Source organism: Halichoerus grypus, chromosome 1 (genome assembly GCF_964656455.1).
Source record: "Halichoerus grypus chromosome 1, mHalGry1.hap1.1, whole genome shotgun sequence".
Classification (NCBI taxonomy): domain Eukaryota; kingdom Metazoa; phylum Chordata; class Mammalia; order Carnivora; family Phocidae; genus Halichoerus; species Halichoerus grypus.
Window position 1 is genome coordinate 191,375,382 of NC_135712.1, and position 27,786 is coordinate 191,403,167.

Below are 27,786 nucleotides of genomic sequence, written 5' to 3' on the forward strand. Positions count from 1 at the left end.
AAAAAAATTTAAAGTCAACATTAACCCAGATTCTTTTCATTCTGACACATGTGTATCACTGCCCAAAGCACAGCCTCCATTTAGCATGAACGTATCATTTATGGTAGTTGTTCACCCTTTCTCTGCTCTCAACTTGCTAATGGCTTCCAAACACCTTAGAATAAAACCTGAAGTTCTTACCATTATAGCCTATAAGGCCCTACATGATCTTGCTCTTGGTTCCCTCTCCAAACTCATTAACTTCCACTACCTTCTAAACTCATCCCTCTCAGCCACACTAACGCCCACTCATGCGCCTGAGCTTCTGCACTTGTGTATAGCTAGACCACATTAGTCTACTTCCCTGCAAAACTGTTTTTATTGATATGTTTTAACCTTCTGAAGATTGATATTAAAAGTGATGTTTGTGCATCTTCTATGAAACAATCTGCTATTATTCGGTCTAAATTGTACAGAAGCTATTCTATGTACGGGTTAGGTTCCTGAAGGTATAAAGAAGTCTATTTGTTTGCAAGGGACTGTGCTTACTGTGCTTATGCATTTCCCATAAGTAGATACGTTAGCTGGTCCTTTGTCACTTTTAAACCAGAAATATTTTTCTCCTCTATGATGATAAACCTTCCATCAGGCTTCTTCTTCTTCTTTTTTTTCCCTTAAAAGAGATCAGTTTTGGCTACTCTAAAATTGTTTTTCAAATCCCGTTGAAGCTTTAACTATCTTTATTTCCTAGTAGTGTAAGGAATGCCCAAGTAGCTCTAATGTTTGCACTGGCCACCAGGCATTCATTCACTTTGAGCAGGTGTTTAAGTAGCCCTGAACTTATAAAACCCTCTGTAGTCTGTGGCCAAAGTTCAATTTACACTGTTTTCAGACTCAATCTCTGACTAACCCCTTGTTTTTCCCTAAATAAATGTTAAGCTCCCAGAAATCTGACATTGATAGTTGTCCTTGAACTAAAAGGTTCTCCCTGCCCCCAACACTTTTCCCCATCTCTTGTTGATTCTGATTACTTTCAATGACACAGGCACTATACTCCACATGTTGCATAATTTGCTCTTTGGCCTTCAAAAAGTTCTTGCTCTTCATTCCATAAACAAATACATTTTGCATCATTTTCAACTTTACTAAAATCTGTAAATACTTTCATTTCCACTACAATAACTGCTTTTTAAAAAAATTTTTTAATTATGTTATGTTAATCACCATACATTACATCATTAGTTTTTGACGTAGTGTTCCATGATTCATTGTTTGCATATAGCACCCAGTGCTCCATTCAGTATGTACCCTCTTTAATACCCATCACCAGGCTAACCCATCCCCCCACTCCCCTCCCCTCTAGAACCCTCAGTTTGTTTCTCAGAGTCCATAGTCTTTCATGGTTCGTCTCCCTCTCTGATTTCCCCCCTTCATTTTTCCCTTCCTATCTTCTTCTTCTTTTTTTTTTTAACATATATAATGTATTATTTGTTTCAGAGGTACAGGTCTGTGATTCAACAGTCGTACACAATTCACAGCGCTCACCATAGCACATACCCTCCCCAACGTCTATCACCCAGCCACCCCATCCCTCCCACCCCCCACCACTCCAGCAACCCTCAGTTTGTTTCCTGAGATTAAGAATTCCTCATATCAGTGAGGTCATATGATACATGTCTTTCTCTGATTGACTTATTTCACTCAGCATAATACCCTCCAGTTCCATCCACGTCATGGCAAATGGCAAGATTTCATCCCTTTTGATGGCTGCATAATATTCCATTGTGTGTGTATATATATATATATATATATATGGTATATATATATATACACCACATCTTCTTTATCCATTCATCTGTCGACGGACATCTTGGCTGTTTCCATGTTTGGCTATGGTGGACATTGCTGCTATAAACATCGGGGTGCACATACGTACCGCTTCGGATCCCTACATTTGTATCTTTGGGGTAAATACCCAGTAGTTAAACTGCTTTTTTCTGACCGCTTCTACACTGATAGGTTTTGCAATATCCAAACACATTTGAACTAAAACTTCAGAACAAAGCACTATATACTAGACATGCCATAGCCCAGGGGCCAGAAATTCTAAGCCCATACAGGAGAGTTTTTAAAATGTGAACACAGAATGGATTATGAACTCTAGATGGCAGATGCTACGTCACAGATTTTTAAACCAAACAGACTGACTAAAATAGCAAAACCAAAATTCCATGGATAATATTTACAACAAAAGCAGGTGACAAGGTATTCACATGAATCTCAAAATAAAAGTGAGTGAGGAAAACATCAATAGCCACCAGACATACATGAAACTAGCACCTGCACAGGAGGTGCGTAGGGAAGCAATGGCGCATTTGAGGGACTTGAAGAGAACATCAAAACAGTCACGAGGTATTCACTGGACAGTGTGATGGCCAATTTGAGAGGAGAAGTTGAAAATGGAAAAGGTTTAGCCCAATCCAATAACAAGTGAGCATGAGTTAAGTTCTGAAAAAGACTGGAGCGGTATGAGCCATATAAATTCTTAAAATCAACCTACCAATAAAAACTGCCTTCCAAGATAGGGCTACACAGTGAGGGAAGTTGATGTGGAACCAAAATTGAGCAAGGCAGGGACAACAGAGACAAAGAAAAGATCCAGATAAAAATGGAGAAGGGGAAAGGAAGCCATCATTTTTTGAATATTTTACAAAAACAAGAGGAGAGGGAGCTCTGTGACATTAGAAAAGTTCTCCTGAACTATGACCCCCTTCTAAAAGTTCAGGAAAACAAATTTCACATAAAAATGAGCAACAAAAAAATATCAAAGTCCCATCCCATACAGTTATTTTAAGAAAAATGAGACAAAGAACAGAATAACATCCCTACAGATAATGAATGGCAAACCTTGAAAGGAGATCAAAATTACTCTATTTCAAAACAAGCTAAGAGACATTAAGAAAATAATTCAAGACATGAAAAAGACATAAAAAGAAATATAAATCACAATTACAAAACTCCAGAAAAGGTGAAAGAACTAAAGAAAAGGAAAAGAATCATTTCAGAAATGAACATAAAATTTGGACACAAGTGACTAACTATAACAAATAATCCATTAAGAGAAATAAAAGGTGAAAAGGAAGAAATTTTTAAAAATCAAAAAGAAATGAAGAAAGTGACATCAGCAAAATGGCAGAGTAGGCAGCTCCGAGCTCCCATCCCCCTTCAGAAACATTGAAAAACAAGTAGAAACTGTCAGAACCAACTTTGTTAGAATTAGAACTCTGGAAAACAGTCTTACAACAACCAACTTAACAATGAATCAGGAAAAAGGCAATTTAAAAATGGTAGGACATCTCTGTGGCATTATTTACTCTTATCCCATCCCTTTCCCCAGTACAACAGAAGTCTTACACTTACATTCCTAGTGTGGGACCCTGGTACCTGGTTCCAGAGAGAGCACAGTAGACCTAAATTAAAAATTATCTGTTCTATCTGTTCTAACTTGACTGGGGCTACCTAAAGGACTGACGCAATGCCCTTAACTCTGTTCAGCCTAACTTGCAATTCACCCAAGTTGGAAAAGCAGAGACTGGCTGAAAAGTGGAATTTATCCCAAGTGGTTCAACATAAGAAAGTCAATCAATGTATCATACCACATTAATAGAAAGAAAGACAAAACCCCACACAATCATGTCAACTGATGCAGAAAAGGCACATGACAAAAACCAACACCCTTTTATGATTTAAAAAAAAACAACTCAGAAAGCTAGGATTAGAAAGGAACTTCCTAACATGATAAAGGAAATCCCACAGCTAACCTAATATTCAATGGTGAAAGAGTGAAAGCTTTCTTCCTAAGATGAGGAACCTGAGGAACATGAGGAAAGGTGAAAGCCTACTTTCACCACTGCTATGCAATGCTGTACTGGAAGTTCTAGCCAGACACAAGAAAAAGAAACAAAAGGCATCCAAATTGGAAGGGAAGAAGTAAACTATGTCTATTCACAGATGACATGATTCTATATATGGAAAAATCCCACAGAACCCACAAGAAAGCTACTAGAGCTAATAAATTCAGCAAAGTTGCAGCTTACAAGACAAACACACAAAAACCAGTTGTGTTTCTACACATCAGCGATGAACAATCCAGGAAGGAAATTAAGAAAGAAATTCCATTTATAAGAGCACCTAAATAAAGCACCTAGGAATAAATTTAACTAAAGAGGTAAAAGACTTATACATTGAAAACTACAAAATATTAAAGAAATAGAAAGACATCCCATGTTCATGGATTGAAAGACTTAATATTGTTAAGGTGTCAATATTAACCAAAGTGATCTACAGATTTAATGCAACCCCTATTAAAATTCAAATCAGCCTTTTTGCAGAAGTGGAAAAGTCAATCCTCAGATTCATATGGAATTGCAAGGGACTCTGAATAGGCAAAACAATCTTGAAAAAGAAGAACAAAGTTGGAGGATCCACACTTTCTGAATTCAAAACCTACTACAAAACTATGGTAATCAAAGCAGTGTGGTATAGGCATAAGTACAGGCATACTTAAGTAAAAGTAAAATTAAGAGTCTAGAAATAAAACTGTACATCTACATCCAACTGAATTTCAACAAAGGTGCCAAGACCATCCAATGGGAAAAGAATAGTCTCTTCAATAAATGGACCTGGGACAACTGGATAACCACATGCAAAAAAATAAAATTACTTTATCCCATATACAAAAATTAACTCAAAAATGGATCAAAGACTTAAATATAAGAGCTAAACCATTAAATTATTTTTATCCTTTATTTCTTCAAAAAAATTTTTCTGTTCCATTCTCTCCCTCTCTTTGCCTTCTGGTATTTCCATAATGTGCATGTTGGTACACTTGATGATGTCCCTTAGGTACTGTTTATTTTTCTTCATCTTTTTCTTTCTAGTTCTCAGACAGGGTATTTCAATGGCCCTATCTTCAAGTTTGTTTGTTTTTTTTTAAGATTTTATTTATTTGACAGAGAGAGAGACAGCGAGAGAGGGAACACAAGCAGGAAGAGTGGGAGAGGGAGAAGCAGGCTCTCTGCCGAGCAGGGAGCCCAATGAGGGGCTCGATCCCAGGACCCTGGCATCATGACCTGAGCCGAAGGCAGACGCTTAACGACTAAGCCACCCAGATGCCTAACGACTGAGCCACCCAGACGCCCCTATTTTCAAGTTTTTTGATTCTTTCTTTTGCCTGCTCAAATTTGCCACCAAACCTGCCACTGATTTTTATTTCAGCTCTTATACGATTTATAATTTCTATTTATATTCCCCACTTTTTTACACATTGTTTCCCTGATTTCCTTTAGTTCTTTGTCCATTCTGCATTCTGAACACATTTAAAGTAGTTAAACTCTTTGTCTATTAAGTACATTGTCTGAGCTTCTTCAGGGATTTCTTTTTTCTCCTGTGAATGGGCCATAATTTCTATTTCTTCATATGTTTTGTAATTTTTGCTGAGAATTGGACATTTTAAATATTGTAATGTGGTAATTCTAGAAATTAGGTTCTCTCTTCTAGGGATTGCTATTATTTGATGAAGTATACAGTTGTCTGTTTAGTGACTTCCAACCTTTTTTTTTTTTTTTGCGAAGTCTATATTCCTTGGTTGTGTGTTGTCATGGAAGTCTGTTCTGTTATTTCTGTGGTCAGCCAGAGTCCTGACAGAGATTTCCTTAAATGCCAGGATTCAATCAGAAAAAAAGGGTATTTCGTCTCTTTAAATTCCCTTGGTAGATGCCAGGGAAGCCACTTTAGCCTGTGAGGTCTGGAACAATGGCCAGTCTCTGTGCTGGCCCCTCAGCAATCAAAAGAAGCAGTCAAAACATACAACCATGATTTTTGAAGGGCAAGGAAGTCACATCAGGAACCATGGGCCACCCTACCACCAGCTGCCTGCCACAAGGCTGGGGGATAGAAAATGGTAGTCACTGCACAAAACACCAAAATTCTCAGAAATTTACCATCTTTTTTCTTCATTAAGCACTCCACTGGATGCTGCAAGTGCTTGACTAGACTGAAGAATTCTAAAATAATTGCTTTGGACAGTTCAAGCTAGCTTAATAGCTGCAAGCTAGCTTAATAGCTGTCTTGGTGAGAGAACCAATTTTTGGAGCTCCCTTCTCTGCCATTTTCCATGACGTCACCCCAATTAGCTCTAGTTCAATCTATTAATTTTTTCTAGGGCCAAGTCAAACAGATCCTTAATCTATAATAATAGCTACTATTTACTGACTGCCTGCTATGTGCAGGTACTTCTGATCCTTACAACAATCCTACTAAGTAGATATTAGCATCTCCATTTTATAGAGTAAGAAACTGAGGCTCAGGTATATTAAGTAGCTTGCCATGGTCTCACAGCTATTGCAGATTTGACATTCTTATTCCTTTAAAACATCCACGCTGTCTTCCTCCTCTCCTACTTAGATTAAACACTCTCTGGTCTTTGAGTACAAACTTATGAAATATCACTTTGTTTATGAAGTTTTCCTGAAGCAATTAGAATAATAAGAATTTATTATTATTTATTATTTTATTATTATTATAAATGTCAACTCTAACTTCACCATTAAGGCAAATCATTTACTTGGCACCTGTCTTGGAAAGATTGCAAATCCATAAAATCAAATGCAGAGCACCTCTACACTGAGAATAAGAGGGTATGAATTAAGTACCAAAATCCTGAGAGGCTGCTGAAAAGAACAGTAAGGCACAGTTAGTTGGTAAGAAGGCACTTACAAGTGGGGGTGGTGATCTGAATTAAAGGCAAGGAGAAAGAGGAGGTGGAGGAGGAACAGGTATTACAGCACATTTATATATAGTTAATGCCCAGCCCCAGAGGGTAACAAAATCAAACAAAGTAAGAAGTGGGGAAATGCAAGATCAAGTGAAGCTGTAAGAGAGGGCCTTCCACACTGTACTAAGGAGTTGAGGTTTCTTAAGAGAAGCCACTACTAAAGGATTTGATGCAAATATTGTTTTAGGGAGATTATTCTAACAGCTCTGATAACCTAGCAGCTGTGTGTAGGATGATTTGTAGCGGGAGTAACTAGAAATAGGGAGATCCATGACTTATACATTTTTTTTTGCCACCAACAATTTAGTTACTTCTTAGAATACATAATGGATGTTATATATGAATTTGTTTATATATTTTATATATTTTTTTGTTTATATAACCTTCTTGGCTTCCTGACTAGCAAAGAACCACATGTTTCAGTGGCTGAAATTTTTAAGTTGTGCCACTGAAGGGGGAAATATAAAGTTTTATTCATACGCTATAGGAAAACACATAGAAAAGTGGCAAAATGTTCTCCACCAAAATGAAATCTCACATGTAAACTAGAATGAACTTCTCCAGGGGCGCCTGGGTGGCTTAGTCATTGGGCGTCTGCCTTTGGCTCAGGTCATGATCCCAGGGTCCTGGGATCGAGCCCCGCTTCAGGCTCCCTGCTCCGCAGGAAGCCTGCTTCTCCCTCTCCCACTCTCCCTGCTTGTGTTCCCTCTCTCACTGTGTCTCTCTCTGTCAAATAAATAAAATCTTAAAAAAAAAAAAAAAAAAATAGAATGAAGTTGTCCCAACCCAAACGTCTTGCAAATGTTATGAACTTGCCAAGATATTTTTCATCTCCAAGTGGTATTCCAGTCACATTCATTGTACAATAATTTCTTCTTATGGAGACAGCTCACAAAAGAGAAAGAAGAAAAAATATTTCTATCTCTCTACATAGGAACAGAGATAAGATTATGAAGAACAAACAGAGAAGGTAGGAAGGAAAAAATTTTTAAAAATTTAATGAGAACATTACAAAACATACAAAATAAAGCTAGAATGACTACATCCTTCTTAAATATGCAAATTGTGACGATCCTTCACTGAGAATTCAGGACAAAGTAAATTAGATTTCTGAAGCTCAGGAAGATACAAAATAAATATATCATCATATTAGTTCTGAGAGGTGAGGCTTTTGAAAGCCTACAACAAATTCTAATCCAAAGGAGATTAACCTATTTCCCACATCCCAAAACTGATAGGTTGACAAGCAAATCCTGATTATTTTCTCCTCTCATGGTATGTTAATCCCAGCAAGATGCATTCAACTTTGTCTTTGAGGCTCCTACTTATGGTAATTGGTATTAAAGAACAGATACTGATCCCAAACTCAATTTTTTAGACCCTAAGAAGCCTCCAATTACCTCAAAAAAAATCAAATTCTTTATTTCAATATTTAAAATAAGTGGGTATTGGGGCATCTGGGTGGCGCAGTTGGTTAAGCGTCGACTCTTGGTTTCAGCTCAGGTCACGGTCTCAGGGTCATGAGATTGAGCCCCACATCAGGGTCCCCACTCAGCACAGAGTCTGTTTGTCCCTCTCCCTCCCTCTCTGCCCCTTCCCCCACTCATGCTAGCTCTTTCTCTCTCTCTCTAAAATAAATAAATGAGATCTTTTAAAATATAAAATAAGTAGGTATTTATAAAAAATACCATGGGGGTGCCTGGGTGGCTCAGTCAGTTTAGCATCTGGCTTCAGTTCAGGTCCTGATCCCAGGGTCCTGGGATTGAGCCCCACATCCTCACATCCTCTGGCTCCCTGCTCAGCTGGGAGTCTGCTTCTCCCTTACCTTTGCCCCTCCCCCAACTTGTGCTCGATCTATCTCAAATAAATAAATCTTAAAACAAAAACAAAAACATGTATTTTAGCATAGTAGAGATAGAACAAGGGGATATTGTGATATTTTAAATACACAATACTCTGATTATATTTTATAGGTCATTATTTTCCTCACAAAATGTTACCTTAAATCACCCTGAGATCAGCTGAAACAACAAAATAATTGCACCTCCACTCTTCATCTCTGATAGTTAAAAACCTCACCCATAGAATAACAGCCTTGTTTGCCACAAAAGTAAACCACTGTGATCACATTTGTGGGAAACACTGAACAAGGTCACTAGGTTTAAAGGATGTAGGCTTATATTATTTAATAATGCACACAATAGGCTCAGTCTAAGGACAGCTGACATTAATGTATATAGTCATAAGAGGTGGGGGAGAGGAAGAAACTAAGAAAAAAAAAGTTTCCATTAAAGACTGGCAAAATTGGAAAATACAGGAATCTAGATCTTACTTTAAAAAAAAAAAAAAATATATATATATATATAAAACTACCCACACATAAAACACTTTATTTGGCAAACAAATTCAATGGAAATGTTGAAAGATAAAATAACACATCTACCCCCCAAAAGAACATTCATAGCTTTTTATTTTTATTTTTATTTAAAGATTTCACTTATTTATTTGTCAGAGAGAGCACAAGCAGGGGGAGCGGCAGGCAGAGGGAGAAGCAGGCTCCTTGCTCAGCAAGGAGCCCGATGCAGGACTCAATCCCAGGACCCAGGATCATGACCTGAGCCAAAGGCAGATACTTAACTGACTGAGCCACCCAGGCACCCCCATTTATAGCTTTTTAAAATGCTTAATAAGGTAATGAAAATAACCATGATGGCCTTTTCCATCCTTTAGACACAGCCACTCAGACTGGCATATAATCTTTTTTAAAGATTTTATTTTTAAGTAATCTCTACACCCAACATGGGGTTCAAACTCACAACCCCAGTATCAAAAGTCACATGTTCTTCCAACTGAGCAGGTGCCCTGGCATATAATTACAACGGTCAGAACACCTTGGTCTTTAATCATGTCTCTTCATTTTTTTTTTAAAGATTTAATTTATTTGAGACCTAGAGTGCAGAGAGAGAAAGCGCGCACGCGCGCGCGCGCACACACACACACACACACACACACACACACGAGGGGCAGAAGGAGAGGGAGAAGCAGACTCCCCACAGAGCAGGGAGGCTGATGTGGGGCTCCATCCCAAGATGGTGGGATCATGACCTGAGCAGAAGGCAGACACGTAACCAGCTGAGCCACCCAGATGCCCCTTGTCTCTTCATTTTTTTTAAAATTTTTTTATTGTTATGTTAATCCCCATACATTACATCATTAGTTTTAGATATAGTGTTCCATGATTCATTGTTTGTGCATAACACCCAGTGCTCCATGCAGAACGTGCCCTCCTCAATACCCATCACCAGGCTAACCCATCCTCCCACCTCCCTCCCCTCTAGAACCTTCAGTTTGTTTCTCAGAGTCCATAGTCTCTCAGGTTCGTCTCCCCCTCCGATTTCCCCCCCTTCATTCTTCCCCTCCTGCTACATTCTTCTTCTTTTTTTTCTTTCTTAACATATATTGCATTATTTGTTTCCCTTGTCTCTTCATTTTTAGTGATAATTAATTCTTCCAGAGATTTATCGCCTCAAGGTTTTGACAAGTCACACATTCGCAGCTGAGTTCTTTAAAAATTATAATAATTCTACTTGGAAAGAGAAAAGAAAACAAAGTCACTAACTGAGGATTAAGTGAATAAATAGAAATAGGAACAATGTAATTTATGGAACAATCATTTTGACTAAGATGGGAAATAATATTGGGACCGAAGAAAATAAACCCCTTACAGGGTTGAGTATAATCCAGAGGCTCTAGTTTGTCTGCTGTCACATGACTCAGATGTTGAAACTCCATCTACTCCCAATATCCCTCATGACATCCATGCTCCTGGAAATGGGTAGGTAATGCCCCAGTTAAGAGTTATTAATTCTTTTTTTATTTTGAACTGAAATTTAGCATCACATTCAAATTCTACCTCCATTTATGACTTAAACACAGGGCCTAAAATGTTTTTCCCTAGGAAACTTTTAGGGCCAAAGTGAAGTTTACTTTGAAAAGGATCATTGATTTCTTTCACTACCATGAATGGTAACATGCTTATACTCAGAATTCAGCTATATAGAAATCTCAACTACAGAGCAAAGCCAAACAAAGAAGAGTTCACTGTTCAATAGTGTCAAAAGGAGACCACATAATATACAATAATCACAAGTTTTTGAGTGCTTACCATGTGCTTGGATAAACTACTTCCTATGCATTCTTTCACTTAATCTTTACAATCTTATAGAGATACATGTTTTATTATCCCTGTACTACAGATAAATTAGAACTAAGAGAGGTTAAGTAACTTGCCAAAGGGCCTCCCAAGCTAGTAGCTGGGAGAGATGTACATTTTAAACTCTTTGACCTCACCCATTCAGCTATGTACTTACGTTTGACTGGTAATTTCATATCCACTATCTAATATTTCTCCCAATCACCCTGTGAAATAAGAATGCTTCTGATCATTTTATAGATCAGCAAATCGAGGCTGACACACAAGCCAAGTGACCTATCTATACTTATAGTGGAGAAAATAAAACAGCAATTAGGTTTTATGATACCAAATCATCATGACAGGTAAAATTTCTTTCAAAAATGCATTTGCTACCTATTATCACTCACTTAACAAACAATCCTAATAAATTGTGTTTCCTAGCTTCTGTGTCCAAGGGAGATTAAAGAGAACAAGCATTTGCTTATGCCAGGGACTATGCTAGGCACTTTACACACATTACCTCATCAAAACTTCAGAACACTATGATATAAGTAGTATCCCACATGATCAGACGGGATCCGGAGTTAAATCATATGCCCAAGGATTACACAGAAAGTAAGAACAGCAAATAAGTTCTATTAGACTCCTCATCACTCTGGCAAATTCTGTGAAGATCAGGATCAGTGGTATCCCTTTTTCTCAGTGATATCCCTAGACATTAACAAAATGCCTGCTGAATAAATACCAAATAGTATTTTTTAAAGATTTATTTATTCATTTTGAGAGAGAGAGAGCACGAGCAGGAAAGGCAGAGGGAGAGGGAGAGAGAATCTCAAGCTGACCCTGCGCTGAGCATGGAGCCTGACACAGGGCTTGATGTAGGGATCGATCTCATGACCCTGAGATCAGGACCTGAACAGAAACCAAGAGTCAGAGGCTCAACTAACTGCGCCACCCATGTGCCCCAACACCAAATTGTATTTTAAATCAATATTTCATGAATGTAATATTTACACCCCAGAGTCATTCCATCATTTACCCACCATTTCCTGAGCACCTCTGGACAAGAATTCAGCCATCAGCCTACTAATAATAGAGTAAATGTGACTATCAGAAGCCACTTAGAGCAAATACAAAACAGTAGAAATAACAAATACCATTAGTAACAATAAATAATACCAATAACCCCGTAAGACATCTAATATGTCACCAATTCCTACGAATTGTGATTCAGAACAATCTCTCAATTCCACCCTGCCTTTTCCTTCTCATTACCGTCCTTCTAACCCAGGCCCATAACCTGAGCCCATAAGATGAGGACTGTGATTCTACACTCTCCATCCTTCACACTGATGCTAGAGTTATTTCCTAAAATGCAAACTTGATCACTTTGTTTCCCTTTATAAAAGGGCTGTTGACCCTCTACTGTCTTCAAAATCAAATCCAAGAGCTGTGATAACTTTCAAAATGACATCAATCACTCTATCCAACCTGGTCTTCCACTCTCCCTAAAAGTATCATCCATTCCAGGGGCGCCTGGCTGGCTCAGTTGGTAGAGCATGTGACATTTGATCTAAGAGTAGTGAGTTCAAGCCCCACATGGGATGTGGAGCCTACTTAAAAAAAAAAAAAAAAAAAAAAGTATTATTCATTCCAGCCTTGCTTAACTACTAGCAATTCCCCACACAAGCCCTAAGCCTCTGTGTGTTTGCTTATGCTGTTCTTGGACCTGAAGAGCCCTTGCTTCCACCCACCCACACTCTTCACTTGTTAAAAGCCTCCTTTTCTTTCTGAAGCCCAGTTTAAACACTTTAACAAATAAGATTTTGCTCAGATAACATTTCTCACTAAATAAACACCTAAATTAGAGACTTGAGGCTTTATTCTAAGTTAAGCAGCTAACTCCCAAACCTTCATGTCCAAATCACACTTGGAATAGCACTATTATCCCATCTTTTCTAATCTATAACATTCATTGCCTGTCAGAAAGTTCCCACAGGCACAAGTCACAAATGATTTTTTTAAATGTAGAACAAATACATTAAATAATTCATACTCTACAATGGAAGCTAAAAAGTTTTGATTTACATAGGATAGGCCAAACTGTATTACATCCAAATAACAACATGCTATAGAAAACAGAGCATACGTGAAAGATTTGAATTCCACCTCTATCATTTTCTAACTTACTGTGTGACCTTCAGTATTACTTAGTGTTACTTAACCTTTCTGAGCCACCCTTTAGTTATAAAAAGATGCTTATAAAAAGTCTCTATTTATAAATTGAGGGTAATATCAGTACCTAGCTCAGAGTGTTTGCTAAGTGTTATGCTAAGCATGTAAAGCACTAAGCACAGTATTTGTACACACTAAACAAATGGGAGGGAAAAAAATATACATATAAAACATTGTCAACCAGCCAGATCAGTTCTGATAATTATAGATTAATATACCACATTAAATCATATTTAAGCTATAAAAAAATAAACAAATGGCAACTATTACTATTAAATCCACAGAAGATACATAAATATGTAGTCAATTTTTACTTTCTTTAGTCAAAGGAACTGATGCAAGACTTTCCTTTATTAGTTAAAGTTCTTAAAAATAAAGTTCTTTGTCAATTAATTAAATAGTAAACAGCTGATAGAGATATAAATAGATCAGTAACAGCTGAACTCTAACACATACAGGTGTTAAAAATAGAATGCCATTGCCCCCATTACATGTGACTATTACCATAAATAACGACAACCTGTGCACAGAAGGAAAGCAGCTAAATCTTTGTCTCACAGCGTAAACTAAAAACATTTTATGAAAAATGTAAAACACATATCACAATATGGATCAGGGAATTCCCTAATCAAAATTAAATCAAAAGGAAAATACTACTCTCAGGTATATGTAAATAAACTTAGAAAATATTACATAGATTAGCAATCTACATACAATTCAACTAACATTGTGAACTAACTTATGAATAAGTTAAGCCACAAGATATTTAGCAGATGTCATAATTCCATTTCTAAACAAGAGCCCTACTATACTCTTGGCTCTGAGTCACAGGCTGGAAACACAGTCAAGTCATAGAATAATGCAAATAGAAGGCTGTAACTCACTCAGTTCAAAACTCAAAATGCCACTTGGACACCCTTTAAACTACCGGGGCGGAGAGGTCTCTCCATTACACCCTCCTATACTATTTGAATTTTCTGTTTAAAAAGGGGAAGGGGTTGTGTGGGTGGCTCAGTCAGTTGAGCATCTGACTCTTGATCTCAGGGTCGTGCGATTGAGCCCCACATCCTGCTCTGTGCTCAGTCAGGAGTCTGCTTGGGATTCTCTCTCTCCCTCTCCCTGCAACCACCAGCCCCCCCCTCGCATTCTCTCTCTAAAATAAATAAATAAAAATCTCTTTATAAAATAAAATAAAAAGAGAGAGAGACATGTATGGGAAGGGGTAAATAAGCATGTTTAACTCCAAAACTCTCAAAAGACCTAAAAGCTCAGGAAGATGGGCAATTAACAGAGTGGTCAATATCAGTTTGGCAAAAATTAAAACTAGTGTTATGCTTGGCTCGGGCAAGAATGTGGAGAAACAGCAGTCTCACACACTGGGATGAGAATAACTGCTACAACATTTTTGGAAAATGATTCAGCAATACCTATGAAGATTTTTAATGCTTATACTCTTTGAGTAATTCCACATCCAGAAATAAAACCTATAGAAACATTGAAATATTCACACACACATGTACAATGGCAAATGCATAAGCATGTTTACTAAGCAAGGTTTAATAGAAGTTAAAAATTGGAAATAGCTAACACCTAACCAAACTACATTATGCTGATCTGATGAAATATCAGACATCAAAATCACAATATCACAATCATCAAAAAATGAGGTAGAGTTATTGGTACTGAAATTAAAATATATCATGATGTACAGTGATCCCTTTTTACAAAAATGATATATACTTTTACAAAAAGAATGAATAGATTCTAATGGTAATACACCATTAGAAAACAAAAATCTGAAAGAATGTATATAAAATGTTCATAGTGCTTATCTCAACAAAAAGAACCCTGAATAGTTAAACTTTAAAATTAAGAAAGATATAAAATTTTATTAAATAAGTCTAGCAAATTTTCAATTCCACATTATAGTCATTTAGGGGAAGAGAGTGAAAGGAAGATGAAAAGAAGGAAAAAAAACCAGGGATACACACTTAACTACATGAGAGAAAAACAGAATCTGCTAGAAAGAAAAGAATTAAACAATCAAGGGAGATCAAAGAGGAAAGAAGTTCAATAAATTCAAAAGGGTTAGTAAACTAGTCATATCTTGCACACGTGAAGAATAGACTTCGGAGGTAAAATCACTGACTTCTGAACTGTATTTAAGAGTTTTTGCAGTTCACTTCCTTTTTGTTCTTTCATATTATAGGATTCAATTCTGAATGGAATAGCTTCAGCAACCCACCAGAATTCTTTACCTGGGGTAATTCAAACTAAGAGACTTGGTAAAACTATGGTCTTCAGGATTCCTGCCCTTAAAATAAAAGTGTTGTAAAGCTGAAAAAGCATAACATTAACCTTTTACACAACACAGCACATTTGTACAATTTGTAATTGTACAATGAAATGCAATTTGTACAGCACAAGATTTCCTGACAGATCGGGTGTACAATATGAAAGAGAGGAGTCAAGAGCAATACCAAAGTTTTTAACTCAAGCAACTTAGAAGGATGCAGTTGCCTCTATGTGAGTTGGAAGGGCTGAAGGTGAGAGGTTTTGTTTTTTGTTTCTTATTTTTGTTTTTTGTTGTTGTTGCTGTTTTTTAAAGATCTTATTTATTTATTTGACAGAGAGAGATACAGTGACAGAGGGAACACAAGCAAGGGTAGTGGGAGAGGGAGAAGCAGGCTTCCTGCAGAGCAGGAAGCCCAATGCGGGGCTCGATCCCAGGACCCTGGGATCATGACCTGAGCCAAAGGCAGACGCTTAACAACTGAGCTACCCAGGCACCCCATTGTTTTTGTTTTTTTATTGATGTTGAAGGAGGGGTTAGGACTTTGGCTTTGGACATATTAAATTTGAGGTATCTGTTAGACATCAGGTGGAAATGTCAAAAAACAGTTGGATATGAGCTTACAGCTCGGGAAAGAAGTCTGGGCTTGAGATAAAAATTTGACTGTCATTAGCAAATACAAAGAATTTAAAGTCAAGAGACAGGATAAAATCACCAAGACAGCAAGAAAACAGACAAGAAGACCAAGGACAGAGCTTTGGAGCAGTCTAAAATTTACAGGTCAGGGAGAAAAAGACCAAGCAAAATAAATTTAAAAGTTGGCCAGAGACCTATAACCACTAAGGAAATTGAGGCAGTCATCAAAAATCTCCCAACAAACAAAAGCCCAGGGCCAGATGGCTTCCTAGGGGAATTCTACCAAACATTTCAAGAAGAATTAATACCTATTCTTCTGAAACTGTTCCAAAAAATAGAAATGGAAGGAAAACTTCCAAACTCATTTTATGAGTCCACCATTACCTTATCCCCCAACCAGACAAAGACCCCATCCAAAAGGAGAATTACAGACCAATATCCTTGATGAACATGGATGCAAAAATTCTCACCAAAATACTAGCTAATAGGATCCAACAGTACATTAAAAGGATTATTCACAGGGCGCCTGGGTGGCTCAGTTGTTAAGCGTCTGCCTTTGGCTCAGGTCATGATCCCAGAGTCCTGGGATCGAGCCCCGCATCGGGCTCCCTGCTTGGCGGGAAGCCTGCTTCTCCCTCTCTCACTCCCCCTGCTTGTGTTCCCTCTCTCACTGTGTCTCTCTCTATCAAATAAATAAAATCTTTAATAAATAAATAAATAAATAAATAAATTAATTAATTAATTAATTAAATAAAAGGATTATTCACCACGACCAAGTGGGATTTATCCCTGGGCTGCAAGGTTGGTTCAACATCCACAAATCAATCAACGTGATACAATACATTAACAAAAGAAAAAACAAGAATCATATGAAACTCTCAATAGATGCAGAAAAAGCATTTGACCAAGTACAGCATCCTTTCTTGATCAAAACTCTTCAGAGTATAGGGATAGAGAGTACATACCTCAATATCATAAAAGCCATCTATGAAAAACCTACAGCAAATATCATTCTCAATGGGGAAAAACTGAGAGCTTTCCCCCTAAGGTCAGGAACGCAGCAGGGATGTCCACTATCACCACTGCTATTCAACACAGTATTAGAAGTCCTAGCCACAGCAATCAGACAACAAAAAGAAATCAAAGGCATCCAAATCGGCAAAGAAGAAGTCAAACTCTCACTCTTTGCAGATGATATGATACTTTATGTGGAAAACCCAAAAGACTCCACCCCAAAACTGCTAGAACTCATACAGGAATTCAGTAAAGTGGCAGGATATAAAATCAATGCACAGAAATCAGTGGCATTCCTATACACCACCACCAAGACAGAAGAAAGAGAAATTAAGGAGTCGATCCCATTTACAACTGCACCCAAAACCATAAGATACCTAGGAATAAATCTAACCAAAGAGGTGAAGGATCTGTACTCAGAAAACTATAAAATACTCATGAAAGAAATTGAGGAAGACACAAAGAAATGGAAAAACATTCCATGCTCATGGACTGGAAGAACAAATATTGTGAAGATGTCAATGCTACCTAGAGCAATCTACACATTCAATGCAATCCCCATCAAAATACCATCCACTTTTTTCAAAGAAATGGAACAAATAATCCTAAAATTTGTATGGAACCAGAAAAGACCCCGAATAGCCAGAGGAATGTTGAAAAAGAAAAGCAAAGCTGGCGGCATCACAATTCCGGACTTCCAGCTCTATTACAAAGCTGTCATCATCAAGACAGTATGGTACTGGCACAAAAACAGACACATAGATCAATGGAACAGAATAGAGAGCCCAGAAATGGACCCTCAACTCTATGGTCAACTCATCTTTGACAAAGCAGGAAAGAATGTCCAATGGAAAAAAGATAGTCTCTTCAACAAATGGTGTTGGGAAAATTGGACAACCACATGCAGAAGAATGAAACTGGACCCCTTCCTTACACCACACACAAAAATAGACTCCAAATCGTTGAAAGACCTAAATGTGAGACAGGAGTCCATCAAAATCCTAAAGGAAAACACAGGCAGCAACCTCTTCGACCTCAGCTGCAGCAACTTCTTCCTAGAAACATCGCCAAAGGCAAGGGAAGCAAGGGCAAAAATGAACTATTGGGACTTCATCAAGATAAAAAACTTTTGCACCAGCAAAGGAAACAGTCAACAAAACCAAAAGACAACCGTCAGAATGGTAGAAGATATGTGCAAATGACATATCAGATAAAGGGCTAGTACCCCAAATCTATAAAGAACTCATCAAACTCAACACCCAAAGAACAAAGAATCCAATCAAGAAATGGGCAGAAGACATGAACAGACATTTTTCCAAAGAAGACATCCAAATGGCCAACAGACACATGAAAAGGTGGTGCTCAACATCGCTCGGCATCAGGGAAATACAAATCGAAACCTCAATGAGATACCACCTCACACCAGTCAGAATGGCTAAAATTAAGTCAGGAAACGACAGATGTTGGCGGGGATGCGGAGAAAGGGGAACCCTCCTACACTGTTGGTGGGAATGCAAGCTGGTGCAGCCACTCTGGAAAACAGTATGGAGGTTCCTCAAAAAGTTGAAAATAGAGCTACCATACGATCCAGCAATTACACTACTGGGTATTTACCCTAAAGATACAAATGTAGGGATCCGAAGGGGTACGTGCACCCCGATGTTTATAGCAGCAATGTCCACAACAGCCAAACTGTGGAAAGAGCCAAGATGTCCATCGACAGATGAATGGATAAAGAAGATGTGGTGTATATATACAATGGACTATTATGCAGCCATCAAAAGGAATGAGATCTTGCCATTTGCAATGACGTGGATGGAACTGGAGGGTGTTATGCTGAGCGAAATAAGTCAACCAGAGAAAGACATGTATCATATGACCTCACTGATATGAGGAATTCTTAATTTCAGGAAACAAACGGAGGGTTGCTGGAGTAGGGGGTGGGGTGGGAGGGATGGGGTGGCTGGGTGATAGACACTGGGGAGGGTATGTGCTATGGTGAGCGCTGTGAATTGTGCAAGACTGTTGAATCACAGATCTATACCTCTGAAACAAACAATGTAATATATGTTAAGAAAAAAAAAAAAGAAGAAGATAGCAGAGGGGAAGAATGAAGGGGGGGAAATCAGAGGGGGAAACAAACCATGAGAGACGATGGACTCTGAAAAACAAACTGAGGGTTCTAGAGGGGAGGGGGGTGGGGGGATGGGTTAGCCCGGTGATGGTATTAAAGAGGGCACATTCTGCATGGAGCACTGGGTGTTATGCACAAACAATGAATCATGGAACACTACATCAAAAACTAATGATGTAATGTATGGTGATTAACATAACAATAAAAAAGTTGGCCAGTTAAATATGAGAAGAACCAAGGGAAAGTGGTGTGTCCCCAAAACTATGTGAATATTGTTTTCCAAGAATATGGGAGAAATCAACTATGTCAAATAATACTGGAAAATCAAGTAAGATAAAAAAACACAAAAACTGTCCTCTGGAAAAGCAACCTGGAAGCCACTAATGACCTTGACAAGAACTGTATGGAAGTAGCAGTGAATGAAAGCTTGACCGGAAAGAGCCACCTGGGTGGCTCAGTAGGTTAAATGTCTGACTCTTGAGTTCAGCTCAGGTCATGATCTCAGGGTTGTGAGATGGAGCCTCATACTGGACTCCATGCTGGGCGTGGAGCCTGCTTAAGATTCTCTCTCTCTCCCTCTCCCTCTGCCCCTCCCCCCACCTCTCTCTTTCCCTCTCTTAAAAAAAAAGGAAAGAAAGCCTGACCAGAATGATTCAAGAGAAAATAAATGAGACGAATGAGAAACCACACATATAGACAAATCCTTTAAGAAGTTTTGCTCTAGGGATGCCTAGCTAGCTCAGATGGTTAAGCATCTGACTTTGGCTCAGGTCATGATCTCCAGGTCCTGGGATCGAGCCCCACATCAGACTCCCTCCTCGGTGGGGAGTCTGCTTCTCCCTCTCCCCCTGCCCTCCCCTCTGCTCGTGCTCTCTCTCTCAAATGAATAAATAAACTCTAAAAAAAAAAAAAGAAGAAGTTTTGCTCTAAAGGGAAGCAAAGAAATGAGCCTACACAGCCAAGAAAACCATCAACAAAAAAGGCAACCTATTGAATAAGAGAAAATATTTGCAAATCATTTATCTAATAAGGAGTAAATATCCAAAATATATAAAGAACTCATCCAACACAAGACAAAAAAAAAAAAAAAAGAAGAAGAAACAATCTGATTAAAAAATGGGCAGAGGATCTCAACAGACATTTTTCCAAAGAAGACATATAGATGTCTAACAGGTACATGAGAAGATGCTCAACATCACCAATCATCAGGGAAATATAAATCAAAACCACAATGAGGTATCACTTCATACCGTTGCAATGGCTATTATCAAAAAGACAAGAAATAAAGTGTTGGCAAGGATGCAGAGACAACAGATCCCTGTGCACTACTGGTGGGAATGTGAATTGGCGCAGCCACTATGGAAAATGGTATGGAGGTTCCTCAAAAACACTTAAAATATAACTACCATATGATCCAGGAATTCCAATTCTGGATATTTACCTGAGGAAAACGAAAACACTAACTCAAAAAGATATATGTGCCCCCATGTTCATTGCAGCATTATTTACAATAGCCAAGATATGGAGACAACCTAAGTGTCCACTGATGGATGAATAGATAAGAAAATGTGATACACACATTTCACTTATGCTAAGTGAAATAAATCAGAGAAAGACAGATACTATACGATCTCACTTACATGTGGGATCTAAAAACAAAACAAAAAAAAACAAGCTCATAGAGAGAACAGACTGGTGGTTGCTAGAGGCAGGGGTTGGGGGTCAGGAGAAATGGATGAAGGGTGTCAAAACATACAAAATTCTCGTTATAAAATAAATATGTCACAGGGATGTAATGTACAGCATAGTGACTATTGTATTGTATATGTGAATGTTGCTACAAGAGATCTTAAGAGTTCTCATCACAAGAAAAAAATTCTCTAACTATGTATGATGATCGATGTTAACTAGACTTACTGTGGTGATTACTTCCCAATATATACAAATACTGACTCATCATGTTGCATACCTGAAACTAATATAACATTGTGTATCAACTACACTTCAATAAAAAAAAAATTTTATAAAAAAATGAGCAATAGCTAGAAGGGAAAGTGAAGTCAAGATAATTTTTTCTTTAAATAAGAGAAAAATCACAGTTTCATATACTAGCAAATAATAATCCAGTAGAGAGGAAGGACACTTGGAAGGGCACCCTGAAGATTCAGAAGTGACTTCCTAAAGGAGCTGTCCATCCTGAGTCATGAAGGTGAGTAAGAGTGAGTCAAGATGAGTAGAGAAGGGACTGAAACACAGTGAGCAGAGAGAGGTAAGAAACAACACGGAGTGGGGGGAGACTGAGGAGGGGGCCTGGCATGTGAAGTACAGGACTGAGGCTGGAGAGGTAAGCAGTCACCAAGCCTTTTAAGACATATATAGCAGACCAACTTTTATTGCATGATGATAAGGGACTTGCCACTATAGGGATTAGGAAGGAAAGTACTGGGATCAAACTGACATTGCACACGGGGAGGGGATGGCTTGAGGGGTACTAGACTGAAGGCAGGGAGCCCAGTTATGAGGCTACTAAAATAAAGAAATAATAATGTTCTAAACTAGGGCAGCGTTAGTAGTAAAAGGGGTTTAGTGATAGAACCTATGGGCTCAGTGTTGAAGGCAGCAGTGTCTAGTGTGGGTTACTGGGCAGATGATAATGCCATTATCTATATTTGGAAATATGTGGGGGGGGGGTGAGTGAATGATTCATTTCAGTTTAGGGTCTATTGCTTTTGGAGTTTCCATAGGATATCCAAGTGAGTAAACGTAAGCAGGCAGAAGATAGAAAACTTGGACCTTCCGACTCAAGATATCTGAAAGGCATCAGCATTTGAGTGGTTATTAAAATTATTGTGATGTATGAGATGATCCAAAAGTAACAATTACAGGGAAAACAATGACTGAACTTTTAGGAACACAAGCATTTAAGGAGAAATTAATGAAGAAAATGCTTGAAGGAATATCAAATAGGACAGTCAGAAAGGTATAAGAAAAATCAGGGAAAGAAACATCCAAGAGGCTAGGGAAATATACCTCTCCCAATGTAACAAGAGACGCTATAAGTGACCTAAATAAGCTGGCAGAAACCAGAGATCAAGAAGTCAAATCACATAACAGTCTGAACTTTTTGATTCTGTTGCATTAATTTTTCAAAAATTAATAGAACCTACAGGGCCCTCTCTTCCTGATATCCTTAAGTAGTCAAGCCAATTTGAGTGGAAATGCCTAAAGAGACTAAACACAGCTACACCACTACCTACAGAAGAGACTATTCCAGTTGTAGTAGAAGAGTATTTATGGTTGCTCTATATACAGAAAATTGGTAATATATTTCTTAATAAACCAAAATCACTGTCAAGCATTAATAAAATGATTAAGATTTTTTTTTGCTTTTTATCATTCCTAACTTCTTGATTGTTACACATTACCTATGACTTCACATAAGCTCAACCAACAATATAAAAATCTTACAGCCTTATATAACAAGGAAAAGTATTTATAAGCATAGATGACATAGAAACCTATAATGTCAGTAATTAGGGAAAAATATTATCAATGCAATAAATAAACTTACCAGAAATGGAAAGAATTTTTGATGTTGGAAGAAAAAAGATAACTTGAAAGATGCAGGGGGAAAATAAATAGAGCAAGGGTCAATTTCCATTTCTTGATTTTATCACTTTTAGGTAGATAATTTGTCAAACTAAAAAATCACATATTGTTGGATAACTGTACTATAGTGTACTAACTGGGAGTGACACAAGTGTTTGGTCCCACCCATACAGAAGAACTCCACAAGGAACTTAAAAAAAAAAATCAACAGGAAGCATATTTTCATATGAGAGCCTAAAGCAAAATCAGTAAAATTAAGAAAGAACGTGATAGATTTACTCCAAATGGGAAAGTTTATAGCATTTTCTCTTGCAGTGGGGTGGGGAACTCCCAAGGTGTGAGTCATTGGATTAAAGAACAACTGGATCCAGGATTTAGCCAAAGCTGTAAAAGCAGGATTCAGACTACAGTGGAGCAAACATGCGCTCTCTGGGCCAGAAAGACAAAAAGCTGAGTTGGGTTAGTGCCTCCAGAGTTGGAATGAGTCCCAGACACAGAGTGGAGAGGAAAGCACAACCGGACTCAACTTCAGCACATGGGGAAAATCTGCGGCTGTTTTCTTACCTTTTGATTTATTCCCTCCCTTAGTAATTTACTATTAAAAACTTTTAATTACATTCAAGGAAGCTAAAATGAAAGTTAACTCAAAATCTTACGATTCCAAAGATCTGGACAGGCTTTCCACGTTGCTTTGCACGTGAACTAGATCAACGTACGAAGCAACATTACTACCATAATCTTTCTAGCACTATCAATTTTGCTAACTTAATATAATCTATTTGTACAATACTTATTTCTGTGATCACTAGTAAGAATGAATGTTTATTTGCTACGTATATTTATCTTGAATGAATGTACTGCTTGTTTCGTTGGCCTGTTTATCTACAATAGTCTTACTTAATGGCCTTCTTTTATGTTAAAAAGGGTATTTTATGTGTTACATATTTTCATTTTTCTCTCATAATGAATGCAAATGATGTCCCATTTCCATTTTTCTCATTTTTCATGGAGCCAAAGTTTTCAATGTTTATTTTGACGCCCACTGATTTTATTTGCCTTCACTTGGCTTTAGGTTCTGATAGTTGCTCATCCACCAAAAAATCCTGAAGTGGTTTCCATTATTACATAGTCATACTATATGTCTTGAACTTTTCACTTGCCCATGCCAATCATTCCACTTTAATTCTTTTATATAACTGTGTTTCTTCTCAAATCTAGTGCTACTATCCTTTTGAAAAAACATTTTTGTGGCTAAGTAATGATGTGAAATTTAAAGGGTTCCTAGGTATCTACCCAAGAGAAATGAAAGACACAGAGAAATGTATACAAATGTTCCTAGTAGCATTGTTTATAATAATCAAAAGTTGGAAACAAACCAAATGCCTATCAACTACTGAATAAATAAGATATATCAAAAACTAATGATGTACTGTATGGTGACTAACATAGTAAAATTTTTAAAAATTAACATAACATAATAAAAAAATGAACTATTGATATATTCTACAACATAGATGAACCTCAAAAACATAATGCTAAGTGAAAGAAGCCATTCACAAAGGATTGCATATGACTGTGTTTATCTGATATTTCTAGAGTATGCAAATTGTTTACAGAGATAGAAAGCATATCAGTGGTTGCCTAAAGCTGGGTGTGGGATCAAGGACTGAATGCAAATGGGCCAAAGGGAAATTTTTGGGTGATGAAAATGTTTTACAGATGGATTATGGTGATGGTTGCAAAACTATAGATCTACTAAAAATCTTTAACTTCAGGTACACTCAACTTACATTTACAATGGCAGAATTTTATGGAGTGTAAATCATACTTTAATAAGGCTGTTTTTGAAAAGCCAATGAATAAAGGAAGGATAAGAAGAATAAATATATACACACACATATTAAATAACCTTGAAATATAAAAATTTAAGGGATTCAATTTGTTACTGATAAAAGTAGCAGTAAGTATCTTAAGTAATAAATATTCAGTGTTTCCAAGAGTGACATAAGAGAAACATTTTCACAAGCTGATCATGGGAGTATAAATTGGCACAACCAGTCTGGAAAGCAGTTTGGCAAAATATACAAGGAAGCTCTTAATATGCGCCTTTCTTTTTTTTTTTTAAAGATTTTATTTATTTATTTGAGAGAAAGAGAGAGAGAGAGCAAGCACATGAGAAGGGGGTAGGGGCAGAGGGAGAGGGAGAAGCGACGCGGGACTCAATCCCCGGACCCCAGGATCATGACCCAAGCTGAAGGCAGATGCTTAACCAACTGAGCCACCCAGGCGCCCCTTAAAATGTGCCTTTTGATTTACTTCTAAAAATTCAGTCTAAAGAAAAAATATGAATAAAGATCTAAGTATAAAGATATTCAGCAAAGCAAAATTTATAATAGTTTCAAAAACTTGAAACTATGTAGTTACACAGTTATTCACCAGAGGAAGAATGGTTAAGAAAATTACAGCCCATTCATGAATATTGTACACCCTTAAAAAAATGTTTGTGGTCCTATGGCCCAGTGTAGAGAAGGACATCATCACCACCATTGCAGCTACCACCACAGCCTGCACTCAAGAGGAAGATGCTCTAAGAGGAAGATACTCACTATTTCCTGCCTGGCACGGCTAGCAGAGTGCTTGCTAGTGGCATATCCTATAACTTTGCAAATGATGCTACATTTGAAATCAAGAAATGTGACCTTCATGGGTTAAAAGAGGGCCCTCCTATCACAACAGTGCTCGGCAGGGAAAAGGGAGTCAAATAGTACAGAATGATACGGACTGTCTGCCAAGAGCATTAACAGACCATTATTCCTGGTTGTTGTCACTTGTGAAATGTCAGGAAGGTTGTGGGGAACTTGAGATTGGATAAATATCATGGACCATCTCATCTCAGCCTTACTGGGCTCACTGCTTTAACTTTACTTGTGGACCTTCTGTCCCAGAAATCTATAGAGTTTATAGGACAAAGAGAAGGTTGTACTAAAGAAAAGGAAGGATCAAGGCACACGTACACCAAGAACTGCTACTGGGGCAATGGCATCGTCAGAGATCTGGTCCCCCTGGTTGCTGGTATTGGTCTGGCCTATAATCACAATGGAAAAGAGGAGTTCTGCTTGACTTTATATCTGAAAATTACGATATGGCAGTTTTGTGGAAATCACCATTTATTTTCATCGTAAGAATAACCGCTATGGAATGGGAGCATCTGCTGAGAGAGCAGCAGCCAGCACTGATTACTACAAGAGAGACAATTTTATTCCTGGGGTAAGAGCAGATGGAATGTATGTTCTATGTGTCCAGGAAGCAACAAAGATTGCAGCTGCCTATTACAGATCTGTAAAGGGGGCCATGCTGATGGAGCTGCAGACTCACCACTATCAAGGACGCAGTATGAGTGATCCTGGAGTCACTTATCATACCCAAGAAGAAATTCAAGAGTGACCTCATTATGCTTCTCAAAGATAGAATAGTAGACAGCAATACTGTCAGTGTTGAAGAATTAAAGGAAACTGATGTTGAGGTGGGTAAAAAAACTGAAAATACAGTTCAGTTTGCAGCAGTGGATTATGAACCAATTTTAGAAGAATTAGACATCTATCTACAGCAACAATCCACCTTTTAAATATTTATTTATTTATTTATTTTTATTTGAGCGAGAGAGAGAGCACGGTGTGAGCACACAAGCGGGGGGAGGGGCAAACAGAGAGGGGTAGAGAGAGAGCAAGAGAGACTCTCAAGCAAACTCCACACTGAGTGTGGAGCCCGACTTGGGGCTCAATCCCACAACCCTGAGATCATGACCTGAGCCAAAACCCAAGAGTCTGACGCTTAACTGACTGAGCCACCCAGGCGCCCCAACAATCCACCTTTCAAAGTTTATGGTGCAGGGGTGCCTGGGTGGCTCAGTCGGTTAAGCATCTGCCTTCAGCTCGGTCATGATCCCAGGGTCCTGGGATTGAGTTCCACATCAGGCTCCCTGCTCAGCAGGGAGTCTGCCTCTCCCTCTCCATCTGCTTCTTCCACCGCTCATGCTCTCTCTCTCAGATAAATAAATAAAAATCTTTAAAAAAAAAATAAAGATTATGGTGCAAATCAGTGAATCAAGTTTAAGGGGATCATTTAAAGGAAGACTGTAAATTTATCATTATGCCTTCAATGGAACATTCATGATCAACTTTAAGAAATTTTGTGGTCTCAACTTTAAAAGAAATAAAACCCATAAAACAAACAAAAATTTTATGAATGTTTATGCCATGCTATAAAATTAAGTTTAAAATTTTGGGGGAAAAATGTAATGGGTTCCAAAGGTCCAGTGGTACAGTGAAAAGTACAACTTCTTTCCTATGTCCCACAGTTTTCCTAATTCTCCTCCACAGAAGAAAACAGGTTACCAGTCTCTTCTATATGAAAAAATGGATTTTTTAACTGAAACAAACCAACAAACACAAAAACACAGTTCAAAATGTTTAAAGGAAAAGTTCACAAATTCTTACATTCAGGAAGAGAAATATGGAGGGAGAAATATAAAAACTATGTAATTAACATGAACCAAGTAGCAGAAGTTACAAAAGTATACACTTGGGGAACTTGGAGGCATTGAGTTAAATCTCAGGAAGACAGAATAAGATACTTGACATGTAGGATGGGAATTCTCTCATATCTGTACTTAGACAAAGAATTCATCCTAAACTAAAATCCAATCCCTAAGGCAAAAAGAACTCTCCCCTCTTCCGTCAGTGAGTCACAAAGCTGTCTTGAACCGATTTTGTCTATCTAGACACAGCACTTTTCTCCTGCTATGGGAATTAGCTAGGTATGTTTTATAAACAAAAGTTATTATAATTAATCTGTTT

The 27,786-nt window shown here is 37.8% G+C and overlaps 1 protein-coding gene and 1 pseudogene across 39 annotated transcripts in view; one reads left to right on the forward strand and one right to left on the reverse strand.

The window, feature by feature from the left end:
• Positions 1–27,786, reverse strand: part of SLMAP (sarcolemma associated protein) — a 154,410-nt gene that overhangs the window by 89,860 nt on the left and 36,764 nt on the right. The gene's annotated exons all lie outside the window — the stretch shown is intronic.
• On the forward strand, positions 22,540–26,555 carry LOC118522432 (pyruvate dehydrogenase E1 component subunit alpha, somatic form, mitochondrial-like; annotated as a pseudogene).